The sequence below is a fragment of the Balaenoptera borealis genome (genome assembly GCF_965194805.1).
Source record: "Balaenoptera borealis genome assembly, chromosome: X".
Classification (NCBI taxonomy): Eukaryota; Metazoa; Chordata; class Mammalia; order Artiodactyla; family Balaenopteridae; genus Balaenoptera; species Balaenoptera borealis.
The window spans coordinates 105336080-105348534 of NC_138881.1; positions in this window are offsets into that span (position 1 = coordinate 105336080).

Consider the following 12455-nt stretch of genomic DNA (forward strand, 5'->3'; position numbering starts at 1 on the left):
GAGATTTGAATACAAGATGCCACACATGGGCCTTGTCTTAGAACATTGGGTCTTAATTCTTTGTACTGTGTGCAAAACAAGAAACACTGTGTTACCAAGATTATCTGCTGCTAATTGGGATAATGAACACTACAAATATGATCTACTTTTTCATGTCAAAATAAAGACAACAACATGATGTCAGAGATGTCAAAACAGCCAGACATTATTTATTCTAATTCTCTTCACATCTTTGGCTTGGTGAAATTGAGTTTCATCAAATTGTGGAACTGAATACAATCAATTTATAGACTCCCTCTCCCCAGGAACATAGGCAAGGTGTGTTTGCGGGGAGAGGGGCAGATGATAATACAGGAAAGTGTTAGTGAAGTTCGCCTGCTAGCATTTCAAGAGTTGGTCTCCATTAGCATTTCCATGTAATTCTATACACACATCTAGATATGAATCTCTCTCTGAGGCTATACTCAGAAATGACTTACTGTATGCCAGGAAGTACATGACTCTCCTATGTGACCTACACAAAAATCAATTTTCATTAACAAGAGCCTTGGTGTGCAATAGGGAGTGAGAAGTTGCTATATGGAAAGATTTGTTTTCACTTATTTATTTATTTTTAAGATAGAACAAGAAGGAAAAAACATCACTAGCATGACTGAAAGGAGACGCACTCAGACAAAAATGCCTTACTAATTTTTTTCTTTTTTCAAAAAAGCTGGGTGAAACCACTGAAGCAGCCCTTAGGAAGATTATTCAAGCAGATCCTGACAGTGGCAAGCACTTGGGGGTTAATCTTTACAAAGAATAAACTGGTTTTGAACAATTTCTTCTATGTTCTGTATTAAGATCAGACATTCTTTTCTTAAATATCAGCCATCCTTGTCATTTTTTTTTCTCTACTTGCTTTTGGAAATAGAGGGATATTCACAGATCCCAAAGCAGATGACTTTTCTGTGTTTTGGAATCACTGGGTGCCCCTACTAGGCTGCTGAAGGAGAACTTGCTGAACAACACACTGATATACTTTTTGTCTATTTCATCAGCTCATCAGACAACACATTTTCCTTTAGAAATCTCCTCCTATATCAACTCCCTCCTGAAAATTTTGAAGACCCTTCTTTTTTTAGGATCCTGCTTATTGCTTATCTTTGCTACTTTTTAAAAACTCCTATTTTCAGTCTCTTTCAGTGTTCCAGTTCAGGGTATATTCTACGTGTCTTCAGTGTATACTGTACAGGTCATAACCTAATTTCAAATTAGACTTAATTGGAAAATTATCCAGTTTACTTCAACATATAGTAAAGATGCCTAAGTAGTGCTGACTGATACACAGTATGCATGTAAATAATACCTGTTGAAAGAAAGCTGCACTTGACAAAAATAAATTCACAATATCATTGCTAAATCTCAATTATTCAAAATCACTGACTATTCATGTACCAGATATTTCTAAGCATAGGTACCAAGAGAAGTTTTTCTGTTTGTTGTACTATATGCTGCATTAATAATTACAGGGTCACAAATAACAGTTGAAATAAAGGAAATGCCAACGTTACTTATATATGCCTCTGAAATAGATGTGGCTTTTTTTCTTCAATAGATTTTTCCTCCTAAGCCATGATTTGCTTAAGGGATTATTAATTTTACTCACTGGAGCAAAGTAGCATTTGGTTTCCCATTCATTAATTCACTGAACTTTTATTAGGCACCTACTCTGTGGGAGGGTATTTAATAGGTAGTGAGAATATAATATGAATAAAATCGCCTCTACACTTATGATGCTAACATTCTAGTTGAAGTGACAGATACAAAACTAAATAATAACAAAACAATGTGATAAGTGATAAAATAGAATGATGCACCCCCTCTTCCCCTCTCTCCAATAAAAAACGTCTTGGTGTACAGTGGGTTAATTCTATTACTGTGGATGGGAGTTGAGAAGGTTCTTCAGAGGACAAATTATATGAACTATGCATTAAAAAAATAAATATACTTGCTAGGTTGAAAAAGAAGTTTAAAGTGATATGAAAGATATTTCAAGTAGAGGGAATAAAACATTCAAACAACGGAGAGAAATGTCAGAGAGAAGCAATGTAATATAGTAGTCTGAAAGCTGCAGGGAGAAGCGAGCATGAAATATTTTTCTTGGGAAATGCACAAACAGATATTTGAATCTTGGAGTTTGTGTGTGTGTGTGTCCACACGCATGCTGCATTTGTGAGTCTTTGTGGATAAGTAGTAATAAGCCTATTTCATATGTTCTACGTCATAGAAGTATATGAGTTCTTTCTTTTATACTGAATTTATACCCACATATAAGAAAAGAAATGTTATCACATGTAATTTGCTTTTTAAGTTAAGAGAGGCAGTTAACAAAGGTACCCTTAGATATTGGAGGGATAGACTAATGATGGTTATTTATGCATGGACTTAATAGAAAACCATTCACACTAGTTGTCATTTACTTTTAAAAATAACCTAGTGACTCAATATTTTCTAAAGTGTTTTGAAAAAGTGAAAAATAATTCATATTCTTAAACAAAACTCTGAGATTTGGGTTGGGTATTTAAAATTTAAAATATTTTTTCTTATACGGACAGTGGGGGTGAACATCATTAATAGGAAGAATAATCGTTCCCCTACTATGCCCGTCTCCCCTAAAACAAACACCCTGTATTGAATTACAATATTTTGTACTTCCTAAACTGTATCTTGAAAATTCAAGTTATGACACTTGTTATGATGTCACTAATGTCCCAGATTGATATTCTGGGTTCTTTTCACCCATGATTCCAACTGCTTGCAAGAGATGACCCTAAATAATGCTTGCTCCTAAGTCAATTATTTGAAAATAGGACCCATAATGTGAGATTTACTATGGTACTCTTAACTTTGTAGTGAATTGAAGTGTTTGTAGTGTCTGTAAAATTGACTGATAGCTTCTCATACCGCCAGCATTTCTACAGAGACTAAGACTTTTATGTTCAGAAAAGCAGCAAGGTCAAACAACTACAAAAGGTGGACTGGAAATGCTACTTCTGATTTTGTAAAAATACTGAAAACAGCTTACACAAATGCTTTGCTTCAAGGAAGCAAATGTGTGGGGAGAAGGAGAATGCTGACAGAAAGGGAGGAAGATAAGGAAAAACAGATTCATGGGGCACTGGCTTGGAAAATAAATAGATGCACATTGGTTTAGATAATCTAGTTAATGTCTTTTAATATTTTATTTGGGGAGTGAATGAGTTGTTTCATATGTCCCATTTTGCCAGGTGCAAAAATAAACTACAATACATTAGGAAGCAAACACTTAAGCCAACACTAGTCAAATGGGGAGAAAATAATGTTCTTCGAATCTAGTTAGTCTGCTTCTTCATTCTCTAGAACTAAGTTGTCAAATTTGCATAAGGAAATTCTTCATATGAGGATTGGAGAGAAGGTTATTTCTCCTCCCACCACATGTATTAATGATCAGAGTAGAGTTTTCTCCTCTGCGTGTCTTTGGTAGAGTACATAATTCTTCCCTATGAAAATCAGAGATATATTCTGATGGGCTTCTTCTCCCCATATAAATATATTCCCTATAGTATCAAGGCCCAGTATCAACATAATGAACAATTATTTCATATAATTTTACTACTTTTTCCAAAAAATGTTGGAATTCATTTCCCTAAGCATGTCTTTTTATAAATCATTCCCCACTTCCTCTCTCTAGTTTTCAAGTCTTTAGGTTAAGTCATAACTCTTCCTTAGAAACATTCTTAATCAGTCTTATCGGGTAGTCAATAGTTATATGGTATGTTATAATTCCTGACAGACAAATTTGTCCATTTGCTTGCTTCTGATTCCCACGATATCCCAATAATTGCATTGCACATTAGTAAGTTTCTAAGCAAGCCTGTGGGGCTCCACTACTGAGAGTCTTAATTAAACTTGTTCTAAATTAAAACAACCTTTGCTGAGACACTTGTCAGACGAGCTTTACAGGCTTGCCTGGGACACAGGAGGCAATGCCACGATCAGTGGAAGCACGACAGGGATCAAGACCTAAGCAGTAAACTTGATGATTCACAGGGAGGTAATTTATTATACCCACTAAACCCACTAATATGATGGAGGACAAGTAGGGAGGCAGGAGGATAAGGAAAGAAAGTAAAATATTGGGACAAAGAATAAAAGAGATGTAATTTCATAGTGCTACTGTATGCCTCCCCCACCCCAAAAAAATAAACCAGCAAAATAAAGCAGATACCACAGCTTTATTTTATAGTGCTAAGAAGATGGAACAACAGTTAAACATCTAATCTTTTGTTTTATTGAGGTTAGTGCTGGCCCTTGTCTTCCAAGCCTCATCCACATTTAAAAAAATGATCTGTGGACTTCTTACCACTTCATGGTAACAGCTCATGATCAAATTCTTCCTGTAATTCAATGATGTCATGCTCTCTTCCTTCTTTACTTGACTCAGGAAAGCTATTCTCAAAAAAGGAACTAATTAATCCAATTACACTAACATATAAATGAATGACAAGGTTTAACTTATTATTTTTTTTTCATGGATATTTATATTTGTCAGGAGGAAAAACCCCTGCTCAGTTTAAGCCCAAAATATAAAACTGTAAATATAAAATTTCAAATATGGTACACTTTACTGGAATGTCTTATTTTGACTATAGGTCAAAATTTTTGCTATAAAGCTTCTGCACAGAAAAGGAAACCATCAACAAAATGAAAAAGCAACCTACAGAATGGGAGAAAATATTTGCTAACCATCTATCTTATAAGGGGTTAATATCCAAAATATATAAATAACTCATATAACTCAATAGCAAAAAAAAAAATTAAAAAACAAACAATGCAATTAAAAATGGGCAGAGGAACTTAGTAGACATTTTTCCAAAGAAGACATGCTAATGGCTAATAGGTACGTGAAAATGTGCTTGACATCACTAATCATCAGGGAAATGCAAATCAAAACTACAGTGAGATATCACCTCAAATCTGTTAGAATAGCTATCATAAAAAAGACAAGAAATAACAAGTGTTGATGAGGATGTGGAGAAAGTGGAATGCTTGTGCACTGTTGGTGAGAAAGTAAATTGATCCAGCCACTATGGAAAACAGTAGGAAGTTTCCTCAAAAAACTAAAACTAGAACTATGATCCAGCCATCCCACTTCTGGGTATTTATCCTAAGATGATAAATCACTCTTTCAAAAAGATATCTGCATCCTCATGTTCATGCCAAGACTTGGAAACAACGTGTGTCCATCGATGAATGAATTGATAAATAAAATGTGATATATATATATATATCACATTTTATATATATATATATACACACTATTATTCAGCCATAAAAAAGAAGGAAATCCTGCCATTTGTGACACCATGGATGGACCTTCAAGGCATTATGCTACGAGAAATAAGTCAGACAGAAAAAGACAAATACCATATGATCTCACTTATATGTGGAATCTAAAAAAAGCAAACTCATAGAAACAGAGAACAGATTGGTAGTTGCCAGAGGCAAGGAGTGGTGGTGGGGAGGCTGAAGGTGATTAAAAGGTACAAACTTCCAATTATAAGATAAATAAGTTCTGGGGATGTAATGTACAGCATGGTGACATAGTTAACAATATGGTATTGTATATTTGAAAGCTCCTAAAAAAATGAATCGTAAGAGTTCTCAACACAAGAAAAAAAATTTAACTATGTGAGGTGACGGATGTTAACTAAGCTTATCGTGGTAAATATATATATCAAATCATTATGTTATACACTTGAAACCAATACAATGTTATAGGTCAATCACATGTCACTAAAACTGGAAAAAAAAAGACTAGTTCTGAGTCTGATAAGCATAAGTTAAATCTTGGATCTTCCACTGAATAATTGTGTGGTCTTGGGAACTTTCTAAACCTCTTTCCTTACCTATTAGATGAGCATAATAGTTCCTTCCTTATTTTGAGTATTAATGATATAATGCATAAGAGTCCCTTATCTTTGAGCCTGGCCCACAGTAAACACTCAGAAAAATGTTACCTATAATTATTAAGGCTCATTTACAGGTTGGAAGTACTTTCTAGGCACAAGTGTTTATATAATATACAGCATTCCTGCGCTCTCTGAAAGTAAAGCGTTCTTATAGAACCTTTCGTAAGCCAAAATGGTGTAAGGCAAAGAAGCAAGTACCATAGGACGCATCTTGCTGACAAATGCACGGAATAAATTGAGATAAAGTACAGATACAGACATGGTTCAAAGCTATGGCAGCTTGATGCTGAGATGCTGAGTGTAGTTCCTCGGGAAGGAGCTTAGAGGTGCCACTCTCTCTGTTGGGTGTGCCCACTGCCTCTGTAACAGCTCACTGCAAAACAAAATGCTGAATGATATTTTTGTCTTTTATCATGAAGGAGAAAATCCTTTTTGGCTTTCCTTCAGCTAGAGAAAACAGGTACTAATATAGGTCTTTTGTAATAGCAAAGTGACATAAAGCGAACTTTTGAAAAGCAGGGGATACCTGTATAGCACATAGATTTATTTTTTAAAACTGTATGTGGGAAATAATATTTCATACTTTCTATATGAGACCTAATATTATTTATTTTTTGTTGCTTTATGGTAAATAATGTTTCTTGTGAAATATTGACATAACATAAAATTTTGTCATGGTAGCTCATGCCTCTCCATAAATTTTGTTTGGTTTCAATCTACTAGATTATCTAAGAAGCAATTATAATCCTCTTCACTGTGTTAAGTTTTTATATACAAAAACAACAACAATTATAAATTCTGGTTTTTTTCTCTAGAGGAGTATAATTAAGGAAGAATGATACGCTTCCGGTAAGGTAAAATATTTTTGAAATACCTCCTAAGTTAGGTTTATTTATTGGAAGGCCAATCTCTCTTTCATACCTTGCCATCAAGCTGTAGTCATGAGATTGGGTTAAAAGAAGCAATATATGATATTAAGTAGGGAGAAAAACTAAAGTTTGTTTCCTTTGACCCAGGCATACTAGAGAGAAGTATTTGATAAACAGAAAATGGAATACCTGTTCTCACATCATAGGGGATTCTGGAGAGAATAAGATAGAGTCATTTGGATAAAGTCAGATGTCACTTTACTTCTGCACGTCCCTGACTTCCTTGTCTCTTTGATTCTGACCTTCAAGTTATGTATTTCTGTGTATGTGTTTGAGGAGGGTCTTTAGAGATATCTAAGTATGTATGCAGGAAATTGAAGGTATCAGGTCTAGACCCCATTTTCTCAATTATAGTGGGTGCTATGGAGTGAATTGTGTCCCCACCCCCAAATTCTTATGTTGAAGCTTAACCCTCAGTGTGACTGTATTTAGAAATATGGTCTTTAGGAGGTAATTAAGGTTAAATGAGGTCATAAGGGTGAGGCCCTAATCAGCTAGGACTTGTGGCCTTATAAGAAGAGGAAGATTCTCTCTCTGTCTCTCTCTCTCTTTCTCTCTCTCTTTCTCCCCTTCTCTCATCTCTCTCACTTTCTCACTCTCTCTTTCTCTTTCCTTCTCTCTGCGTGTGTACAGAGAAGAAAGGCCATCTGAGGACACAGCAGTAAGGTGGCCATGTACGAGGAAGGAAGAGATCTTTCACCAGAAACCAAATCTGCTAGCACCTTGAGCTCAGACTTCCCAGCCTCCAGGACTGTGAGAGAATAAATTTATGTTGTTTAAGCCACCCAGTTTGTGATATTTTGTTATGGTACCCCAAGCAGACTAAGATAAGGGATAGGCTGCAAGTCTCTAAAAGCAACACAAAGCCATTTGCACATGGTAAGAGATAAATAGTGCAGCATCGTTGAGGGGTGCCAATATATAGGTGAGACTGAGGCAGTGTTCCTGGTTCCCCAAGTTACACATGTACAAAGGACTCAAGTTCCTCTATATCCCAGTGAGGTGCCTTGGAAATGCTGAGAGTGCAGGTTGGCAACCCAAGGCCTGCAGCCAGGAAAAGGAGGCTGTTTTGGGTGAGGACATTGAGTCTTTGGATAAATGACTGAACCATGAGCTCTAGAGTTAGGTTTCAGCACATCAACCCAAAAGACCAAATGAGAGTCATCTCATCTTGGCAGATAGCAGTCCAAGGTACAGACTAGTACATCACTCTTCAGCAGTGACTGGCAAGAATCCTGAGATAAGTTTTTTTACCACAGTGAGATTGCATGAGCATACCCCTTCTTAAAATAATCAAATTCAATCTTGCAGGAGAAGGGTGGAGGAACTCTAAAAGACTAAGAATGTATCTGAGTCCATCAAGCACAAATTGAGTCATATAAAGGAAATTCTTGAATTACTGAATCAGTCTCAGCCTTAATTTATCAGCTTGGAAAATGATGTAGTAGTTCTTGTCTCTCCATCCCTCTCTGACCCTGGTATCCAATGGATTGGACCCTTGAGAAAGAACAACTTGGTAATTTCCAAAGAAATAAAGTTACATTGGCTTTCCACGTCTTTACATAGTGTGAATAAATTTTGCATTGACAATGCATTTATTTTCTCTTGAGGTTATCTTACTCTTGGGGAGAAAAATAAGTTTCCTGTTAAGGACCACCTCTAAGCATCTGGTAATTGCTGCTTGAAGTGTTGAACTAAAAAGGATTCTAAGGCTTCATCTCGACTCTGAGGAAATGCATGCCATGATTAATGATAGGTATTAGCCTTAGAAATGGGATGGAGTAACAGTAGCACATTTGCTAAGTATTTATGGACACTGGTTTATATGAATGTGAGGCAGACATTCTCCATATAGAAAAAACTTCCCTCAGACTGACACTTGACATTTGTTTAAGTTGCTGGTTAGGTTTCCTGATGTGAAGGAAACATTACATCCACTTTTGTCTTTCAGAGTGGCATATTTTATTTCAAGTGATGTGTTCTTTAATTTAGGAAAATGTCTTGATGGGACTATATGGTCATCCTGGATGATTGAAGGACATTTGTCTCTCACAGTAGTGTTCAAATTAGGAAATCAGGGGTTTTTGCAAAAGAAACAGATTCTCCACCATAGGTGCCCCAAACGGCTTCTTTTCTATCTTTGCACTGCTCTGTTTTTGCTTCTTTCCTCAGAACTTACCCATTCCAGATGTCAACTACCTAATCTGATAAAAAAAATAATCCATGCTAAGAGCTTTAAAGCATCCTCACAAGCAGCAGTCCTTTAGCTGAAACCTTCTTATGTTGCCTAATCGATTAATGGCTCTCGGTGGGAATTTCACTCAGTGGAGGATAGTAGCTAAGAACATAAATATTTAGTGCAAACCAGTCATACTTGATGTATTTGTAGAGACAGCGTTGCCTGCCTTACTGATTCCTTGAATGATTCTTAAGAAACAGTTTCATATTCATCTTTTTAATGTCATAATCAGTTGCCACAGGAGGTGACTTGTTCAGAAATTGCTCAGAGATCTTATTATAAATAGTGCTATTATTCCTGTGATTATTATTTATAAATAGGACCTACCCAAGGTTATATACAATGTACTCTTCACTCAATTTGCAATTGTTAAGTTACTTAAATCAACAGTGTTTTAAAAACCTTCTCAACATTAGGAAGAAAAGTACACAAGATAGAGAAGTGAAGCAAAGAAAGAAAACACAGATTTGATAACTATAGAAGGATAAAGAAAATGCAGGAAAAATATAAGATTGTCTGGCTTTTTCTTTTTTGCTTCCTCGACCAAGGTCACATTTTTTAGATAAAAGTAAATTAATTGTCTAATTTTTCTTGCACATAGTAGGCACTCAGTTCATTTAAAACATTCCCAGGAAATGCTGCAATGTGAATAAAATAATCTCATTCTATTTGACCATCTGATACTTTGAAAATTAGTTTTATCATTGATATATTTAAATCAAAACAACATTAGCAGTATATACTATATTGCCAGGTCTTTATACATACTCTATTATTATACATATAATATTACAGTGCAATTATTAGTGTACATAACTTTCTATACTCCCAGACCATGACCTCTTTGTGGGTAAAGGTCATGTTTTGATCATTTCTTTATCACAGGGTTTCTTATGAAGAGTAGGTACTCAGCAAATATGTGTTGAATAAATGGTTGGTAATGACAGTCATTTTATTTTCCATTTTTATAAAGGTGAGGGTTGAAGTTCCTATAATCATATATGTTTCTGCAATCATAAAAGATGAAAGTAGAGCAGCCATCCATTAAAAATCTGATTACCTATACATCAAGCAGCAGCATAATAATACTTTTATCTCCATCATTAAAATGCATATAATTAGTTTCAAGATTGCACATGTCTAATAAGATGATTCCGCTATTTAGGGGACCTTTAACTCTGCCAGAATGTCATGAAAATAGATTCATACATGTTCTTTCTAGATCGTTCCAATAACAAGTTATAAATATAGCTAATGTTTCCCTTATAATTGGAAAACATATCTAAGTATGGTGCCTATCAACTTTACTAATGTTTCACTATCATAAATGAGACACCTGCAAAATTATATAAAATAAAATCACACAAGGAAATTTTTAATCACATTCTAAGGCGCATACATGTTAGTAAATCAAACTGATATTCTATCACCTAAATATAATTATTAGGCCCAAAATCTAAATTACATCATTCTAATGTTTTTATTTACTTTTTCTAAAATTTCTTCTTTCAAATAGTCATTTATGTTCGTTCACATCACAGTACAGAATTTCAGTGCTCCAGTTAGGTTGATAAAGAAACTGCTGTATTTATTTTTCCAGGTGTGAATAATTACATTTGTATTCATAATAATTGTAAAACTGTGTACCAGAAGAATTAATAAAGATAAATTTTGACCACTTTAGAGATGGCCTTTGACATAACTGTAGTATAAAAATGGGGAGGCATGCTATGATAGTGCTCCAATATAATTTAGGTAAAGAAATACTGCATATAACAACAGTAATATTTTTAACATACTTTTAATTATTATATTACTTTCAATGAAACCCTTGTACAATTGCAAACATTATTTCTTGGGAGTCAATGGCCAGCACTGAAAACACTCAATAATGTCAGCAAATACATAGTTTTGACTGAAAATCAAAATCTACAGTGTAAACAAAACCATTATTCAAAAGCATGAAAATGTATTTCACATTCAAATTGTTACAATAAAAGCTGGACAAATTCTCCTTTTCTTCTCAAAACTGAACAAAAGTGATAAAACCATCATCATAGACATCTTGCAGAAATTTGGAAGTAATATTAATTTTCAGAAAGAATGCTATATTAGTTTCAGAGTGAAAAAATTATATAATGGTATGGATAGATAGGTGGATAAATTAAATAGTCTCACCAATTACACTTTCTAAACCAAAGGATTTTTTAGTATGCATATTTAGTCTGGCAAGTGTCTATATATAGAGAAAAAAGAAAATGCCAAAAACACAAATTTATTCATATGATGAGCGTAGACAAATATAACTTCCACTTGACCTTTATATAGCTCCAAGCCCAAATTGTAGCATCTTTCATATTAGCCAATCCATGCCCATTCTTTTCTTTTTTTTTTTTAACATCTTTATTGGAGTATAATTGCTTTACAATGGTGTGTTAGTTTCTGCTTTATAACAAAGTGAATCAGCTATACATATACATATATCCCCATATCTCTTCCCTCTTGCATCTCCCTTCCTCCCACCCTCCCTATCCCACCCCTCTAGGTGGTCACAAAGCACAGAGCTGATCTCCCTGTGCTATGCGGTTGCTTCCCACTAGCTATCTCTTTTATGTTTGGTAGTGTATATATGTCCATGCCACTCTCTCACTATGTCCCAGCTTACCCTTCCCCCTCCCCATATCCTCAAGTCCATTCTCTAGTAAGTCTGCATCTTTATTCCCGTCTTGCCACTAAGTTCTTCATGACCATTTTTTTTTTCAGATTCCATATATATGTGTTAGCATACGGTATTTGTTTTTCTCTTTCTGACTTCCTTCACTCTGTATGACAGACTCTAGGTCCATCCACCTCACTACAAATAACTCAATTTCATTTCTTTTTATGGCTGAGTAATATACCATTGTATATATGTGCCACACCTTCTTTATCCATTCATCTGTTGATGGACACTTAGGTTGCTTCCATGTCCTGGCTATTGTAAATAGAGCTGCAATGAACATTGTGATACATGACTCTTTTTGAATTATGGTTTTCTCAGAGTATATGCCCAGTAGTGGGATTGCTTGGTCGTATGGTAGTTCTATTTTTAGTTTTTTAAGGAACCTCCATACTGTTCTCCATAGTGACTGTATCAATTTACATTCCCACCAACAGTGCAAGAGGGTTCCCTTTTCTCCACACCCTTTCCAGCATTTATTGTTTGTAGATTTTTTGACGATGACCATTCTGACCAGTGTGAGATGATATCACATTGTAGTTTTGATTTGCATTTCTCTAATGATTAATGATGTT